The following is a 7,406-nucleotide window of genomic DNA, read 5'->3' as shown; positions in this document are numbered from 1 at the left end:
AGTGGGGTAAAAGTGGAAGTAAGAACTTAATTTTGATATATTTCTGTGTTGCATAAATTTACCATGAGCAGGGAGTTCCTGCTGTGGTGCAGTGGATTAAGAACCTGACTGCAGTGACTCACGTGGCTGCAGAGGTGTGGGTTTAATCCCTGGCCCAGCTCAATGGGTCAAAGGATTTGGCATGCTGCAGTTGCAGCATAGTTCACAACTGTAGCTCAGATTCAATCCCTGGCCCAGGAACTTCCAGATGCCATGGGCATGGCCATAAAAAAACTGAACATAAGTATGTATTCCCTTTATAATAAGTATCCTGAAATAAAGAAGTAAATTACTGCTTTAGTTCTTAACATACTTAAGGTCTTTTGTTGTTGTTGTTTATAAACTATAGTTTATGAGCTATAATCATTCACTATTAGAACTGGAAGGAACTTAAGAGTTCAAGTGCAACTTTCCTAGCCAAATCCTTTAATGGACAGTCTACACTGATTGTCTCCAATACTTTAACCTCCTGGTCACACTTAAATAATTCTGACTTCATTTTTATTAGAAGTATTTTTATTTAATATAATTTAATCTCACTCATTTTATTCACTCTCAGCTTTTTCCTTGTGTCATCATAGGAAAGCCACGGAACTGGATTTTGCCCTTTGGGGTTGGGTAAGCCATCAGCCTGGGCACTGGCCAGTGACACCCCATTTATTCTTGACACCCTGGATGGAGGATATGGACTCCTGCCACGACCACAGCACAAACACTACTCTGGAAAAGGTTACCATGACCTTGCAGTTGCAATTGCATTGGTTCAATGGAACCCTTTGACTTCTCAGCATACTTGGGAATTTAGCAGTGAATGAAACTGGCCACTTATTTTCTCTTTTATGGGTTTCATAATGGCATCCCCTCCTAGTTCATCTCCCTTTCCAACTGTTCCCTTTCAGTCTCTTTGGCTGAGTTCTCTCTCTTTACATAATCCTTAAAAGACTACTCTCTTCCCTACATTTATAAACATGGTCTTATGCATCCTTATAGGATTTAAATAAGCTTCTGTAATCTGCTGATCCCCAAGTCTGCATCTCTAGGATTGACCTCTCTTCTTTGTTATTTATGTTTCCTCCTTGGATTGTCAGCAAAATCCTGACAGGTATCCCAGACTGTGGCCATGTTCATGCACTTTTGAGGGCAGGAGCAGAAAACTACTTAAGACAGTTAAGGAAACAGAAGCTACAACAGAGAAGAACCTCAGGGAGACAAGAACTGGAGGAGGGTGCTGCATCTTACATGCAGGTTAGAAGCAAGTATTTGCAGCTCTTCATTCTAGATGTCCCATCATAAATGTGACTTAACCATACCCCTTTTAAACTTATTAGAATTGACAATTCTTTGGAGTTGCCACTGTGGCACAGCAGGTTAAAGATATGGCATTGTCTCTGTGGCAGCACAGGTTTGATCCTTAGCCTGGTGCAGTGGGTTAGGGATCTAGCATTGCTGTAGCTTGTAGTTCAGATTCAAACCCTGGCCTGGGAACTTCTATGTGCCGCTGGTGTGGCCAAAAGAGAAAAAAAAAAAAAAACCCACAAATTCTTTCCTTATTTCTTAGTTTTTTTAAGAGACAATACAACTCTTTAAATTCATGTTTTACTTTTTTCCCCCCTTACCTCGAGTGTATGGAATTGAGTTAGTCATACTCAGACATACAGCAATTTGTCTGTGCAAGGCCAAATTAATTGTTTATTTTATTTTTCTCTCCATTCTCATCCTCACTCCATCTTTTGATGGAAAGGCATTAAAAACATTGACTGTAATATGTGTAATATATTTTCTTCGATGGCATGTGTTTTTGAAAGATATATAAATGATGCTATATTATTGCTCTCTTTCTATTTCTTTTTTCTCTTAACACTGTTTTTAAAATTCCTGTTTTTGTACACACATCTCATTCTGAAGGCTGCAGGCTTTTTCAGTGTATGCATCTATCGTGTTCATCCATTCCCATAGCGATAAACATCTGGAATAATGTTGTAACAAACTACTTCCAGACTCATGTTGCAACAGACTACTTTGTATATGTCCACTTATTGATGGGTGACATTAATCTTCTGCTTTACATATATGGGAATGATATTGCATGATATGTGCCTAATTAATCTTACTAAATATTGCCTATTTCCTCTACAGAATGACTTACTAATGTACACGCCCACCCTTAGAGTTTGAGGGCTCCTATTTTCTTGCATCCTCACGAATGCTTATGATAGTGCTCTCTGGATTTTGCCAGAGTGGCCTTGCAACAGAGCTCAAGTCAGTTCATCTAGATCCAAAATAAGCTACTCTTGGATCAGGTCCCTGTAGCTCATCCAACCCTGTGTAGCTAGTGAAAGGTGGCATCACGTGGTAGATTAATGTTGCCGACTTGTTTTCATCGGGGCAGTGGGTGGGACAGCTTCTCCTAGAATGGTTGGAAGATGAGGCAAGACCACGCCCTTTTTAACTCTCCCTTCAAGTGTCCTCCTTTTGTTGATCATGTTCTCCTTACAAATGTAGACCTGCTCTACTTGACCATGTTGAAAGATTATGCCCATAACTAAGATTAAACCCAGATGCTTTAGTATCTCCGCCATCTGGCTCCTCACTTCTCCTCTGTCCACACGGAATCCCTGTGAATTTCCTTGAAGGCCACATGCTTTTGTATCTCCATGCTTTTTTTCTTACCACTTCTTGGGCTTGCCAAGTCAGCTGGCATCCCCCAAATCACTTCGCTATTGCAGTCCTCAAACCTGTTTATTTCAAAGCCTCGATTCTAGGCTCACGCACTCTAGAAACGACTCTATGCCCATTCCCGGGTTGCTTTTTTCTCAACTTTCTATCTATCCCTTTCCTGTACTTCCTCATGTTGCTGTCACCTCCTGCTTGGCTACATGCTCTTTGAAGGCAAAGAAAGCATCTTACTTGGCTTTTTAATCCCAGAGCCTAGCACAGTGTCTCAGTCTAGTGAGTGCCTTACAAACATTTTCTCATGAATGAATAAATGAGTCACTTATTTTACAGAGTAACAAAGTGGGGTCTGGAAAGGTTTATGCCTTTCCCAAAGGCATGCAGATAGTCAATGATGATGCTGAAGCAAAATCCATGTCTCTCCATTTCTACAATTTTCCTCTATATTGTGAAGAATTTCCCGTGTTTATCCCCATTACTTCCATTCTACAGGGCAAGAAATTGAGAAATCCAGACAATCATCTTTTTAATGTAGGAAACATTGTACCATAGAGTTAGTTCTATGTAGGCTTTTAAAACTTGCCTTTGGGAGTTCCCGTCGTGGCTCAGTGGTTAACGAATCCGTCTAGGAACCATGAGGTTGTGGGTTCGATCCCTGGCCTTGCTCAGTGGGTAAAGGATCTGGCGTTGCCATAAGCTGTGGTGTAGGTCGCAGATGTGGCTTGGATCTGGCATTGCTGTGGCTTTGGCGTAGGCTGGCGGCTACAGATCCAATTGGACCCCTAGCGTGGGAACCTCCATATGCCAAGGGAGCGGTCCTAGAAAGGCAAAAAAAAAGACACCCCCCCCAAACAAACAGAAAACTTGCCTTTGAATTCTCCCTCCCCTACTAAAAACTACTCAGCTTCAGGGAGACACGAACTGCTAACAGCATTTGAGACCGTAAATTATATAAAGAAATTCACCATGAAGCTTCAAACCAGGGTTGGGAATTCCTTATATCAAAGATTATACATACTAATTTTTAAAAAGCTGACATGAAAGGCTAAATAAGATCTTTCTCTTTTATTTTAGCCATTTCCCCTACTGTTTCTTGACTATATTTCAGAGATGCAGCAATCAAAGTTGTCATTTCTGTCAAGAAACTTTGCAGAGGAGTTTACAATACTGAATGTACTATTATAAAAGTATGTTCTTTTCAGTTTTCAACGGGCCTTGAAGTGTTTTGCAGAAATTCTCCACCCACTTCAGTCCTCTCCTTGACCTTGAGCTAGTACCACAGAGTTCCCGCGAGAGCTGAGGAGGAGCCAAAGCCGCCCTTCTTTTATTTTCCCCATCCATTCCAAGAGCGGTTGAGCTGGAGCTGGTGATGAGTGTGGTCATTACCTCCAGGCATTTTCCCTTCACTTTAGAAATAGGATAGAGAGGTATGGGGGTGGGGGGTGCGGGGCGGGGCGTGAGGCTTCAGCAGCAACACCCAGGGACTGCAGTGGAGCTGCTGCCCTTCTTTTCCATTTACACAGGAGTACAGAAGGACCCACGCTTGCCACAGCCCTGAGAATGCAGTTCCTTTTCTCTGGGCTGTGAATTAGGGACAGGAATAACAATTTTCTCTGAAGATTGAGGAAACTCAGATCATGGAAAGGCTCTGAATCCAATCGTGCAAATCCTGCCTTAGAAGAGGGGGCTTCTAATTCTCAGCTTGCTGCTTTCAGCCACTCAGAAAACAATTTCCCATCTATCAAGAGTGCCTCGCAGGCTGATGGCATTAATGCTCATAATCGTCAGAGAATCGTGATGTTTATTCACATCGGTGGCAAACTAGAAAATTCTTTATGATAGATTCATGTGTATCGTTTCAACACCCAGCACCGTTCTTTCTAGGGATACGCCTGGAGGGTTTTGGTGGGGAGGGTTGTTGGTGAGGAAGTGGGAGGAGGTTGTGATAGGGACCTCTGGCTCTCTGTTTTGTTTTTAACCTTTGATAAAATGATTCACAAACCAAAGCATTCAAAAACCACTACATTTAAAGCATGGCATTTTCAGGAACAAACTAATGTGCTACCTCATCATAAATTAACAAATATAATTATTGAAAGCCTGAAACATAGACTGTGGAACCATAACTTTAGATCTATTTTCATATATAATTAATGATATTGTTTACATTAATTACATAATATGTGTCCTATACTTATATTAATTAATACAGTTAACTATATGCTTAGCACCATGTACATTGTACATAAAGGAAAATCTGCCCCTTGTCTCGCCGCTTGGCATAGGCAAAGTGGTCAGGTTCATTTGCAGAATAGAGCTGTTTGTGAATGTGTAGACAAATTTAAGTGGGCCAGTTAGGTCTATCCAAATGAAATATGAATAATTATTCCAAACTAATGAGAATATATTTTATAAATATATAATTTTGATCATGGAAATATATGATAACCACCTCATAAGCACAATAAACATAATCTTTCAATTAAATTTTATACTTTATTTTGTGTTTTCCAGGATTTGGTGACTCATAAAGGCAGGAGAAGATAGAAAAAGTAGTTTCCACTTGACTAGGATTCTGTTTACCTGTACATATAATCCATAAACTTCATGTCAACCCTTCATTTTTATCTAAATATGGGTAGATGGGCAATTTTCATGTAAGGGTAAAAGTGTATGTATATATGTATGTGTATACACACACACGCACACATACCAAGAAGTGTTTGGCAAAAACTTAAGAAAAATGAGTTATTTCAACTTTTTATTTATTTATTTAATTCTTAGATTACATAAAAGTAAAGAAGATGTATGTATTAGGTCATCTAGGTATTTGGAGCCATGATAGGACTGTAAAATGCCTATTGAAACACATTTCAAAAGAGGAAGTTAATTTTCTTTTTCCATCTGAACCTGTGGGAGGCCTTGATGAGATTCTCAGTATTAGTCTCTGATTTATTTATTTATTTTTTGGCTGCTCCCACAGCATGCAGAATTTCAAGGCCAGGGGTTGAACCTAAACCACAGCTGTAACCAGAGCCAGGGGGCAGTAACAATGCAGGATTCTTAACCTGCTGAGCCCAGAAGGAAGTCTACTCTCTGATTTCTTTCTCTCTCTCTCTCTTTTTTTTTTTTTTTTTTTGTATATAATGATTTTTATTTTTTTCCATTATGGCGTGGTTTACAGTGTTCTGTCAATTTTCCACTGTACAACATGGTGGCCTAGTTAATTATGGGGCAAGACAGGTCTTAAAAAGGTATTTTCTGCAGGGCAGTCCCACATATTTGGGGCAGGCTCCAAATCATCACTCCTTCATTTTTATTCCTTAGAGTTTATCAAAGCAGGAAATGTCCGCGAGTCCATGATCCTTTATCCCCAAAAAAGCTGTTTTCTGTACGAGGTGGCAAATGTTACAGAGTGTGAAACACGGACATACCCACTTAGTGGCAGCCCTTGTGAGCACTGGATGCCTTTTTAAGACTCTGGCACGTCTGTCAGGCTCATGACATCCTCAACAAGTAGAACAGAGCAGGTTGGGGTCCTGGGGTCTCCTTGTTGAGAATGAAAGAAGCAGCTTTCAGCCTCCGTTTTCACTACCAGCCATTTGGAATCTTTTAGTCTGTAACTCGCCAGAATGTTCTACTTTTTATTTCTCCTTCTCCTTGGATGATGACTGTGGGCCCCAGGTGCCAAACTGAGGAACATAATTGTCTACTGATGGTGACATCTGGTTTGTTGGCAAGCCTCTTCCCAAGTTTTTTTTTTTTTTTTTTTTTTTCCCAGTGAATAAATGATAGCTTAGAGCTGGGAAATAATGGAGCTTTGTTTCCTAACATGTTTGGGCCAGGTTTATTTCAAATTCATTAGTGTATGCTAAGAGTAAACTGTGCACCCATGATAACCTTGGCTGCAGGTTACTCTTCAGAAAATCTTGCAGTCGTAATTAGCCTGGAATAAATTCGACAGCTGATTTTTTTTTTAAATAGAACACTTTTCTATCTCCAGGGATGCAAAAGCAAAGACGATTTTTGAATCCTGTACAAGGGGAAAAAATCAACTTTTACAATTGTTAAGTGCTAATCCAGAGTAGGAAGACGGCTCTTTTGTGATATTTTCCCCAGAGATTAAAATTTACAAAGGACTTTTGCATTTACATAATATGGATGCAATTCAGACATTCTTTGTGCTTATTAACACACTGTATTCGCTCTCCATACCCTGTAATATTTCAAGGTTGTTTATATCTAATCATCATTAGCCATGCCTTGGTCTAAAATATCTTGAAAACTGAAGAAAAATCTTAAGTGCTTACAAAAGACAAAATAGTCAATGAAGTTGATATTTAAAGGGAAATTTTAATATTATCTTTTTATGGAGGAGAAAGTATTAACTATTTCAATTGTAGAAATTTAATCCCAGTCTTTCTGGTCCTGTAATATATGCATATGTCTGTAAAGGAGGAAACTATATGGTAAAAGTCCAATTCTGATAGATTGGTAAATTTCTCTTTGCTCAAATAGTATGTCTACTAGTTAATTCTTTTATTAAAAAATGGAGAAAAATCACACTAAAAGCTAGATGATACTACTATGGGGCCTTATTTTTCTACAAACAATTCTTAAGAAAGTAGAGTCAGATGATTCAGAAAATGTACAGTGTTAGAGCTTAACACTAATGCATTTGTGAGATTGTATTT

The sequence above is a fragment of the Sus scrofa genome, chromosome 1, assembly GCF_054392235.1.
Source record: "Sus scrofa isolate SSC_HxYL_T2T_F1_AM1 chromosome 1, Sscrofa_HxYL_maternal_Yorkshire_Landrace_v2.0, whole genome shotgun sequence".
Lineage (NCBI taxonomy): Eukaryota > Metazoa > Chordata > Mammalia > Artiodactyla > Suidae > Sus > Sus scrofa.
Note: the sequence above shows the minus strand (reverse complement) of the source record.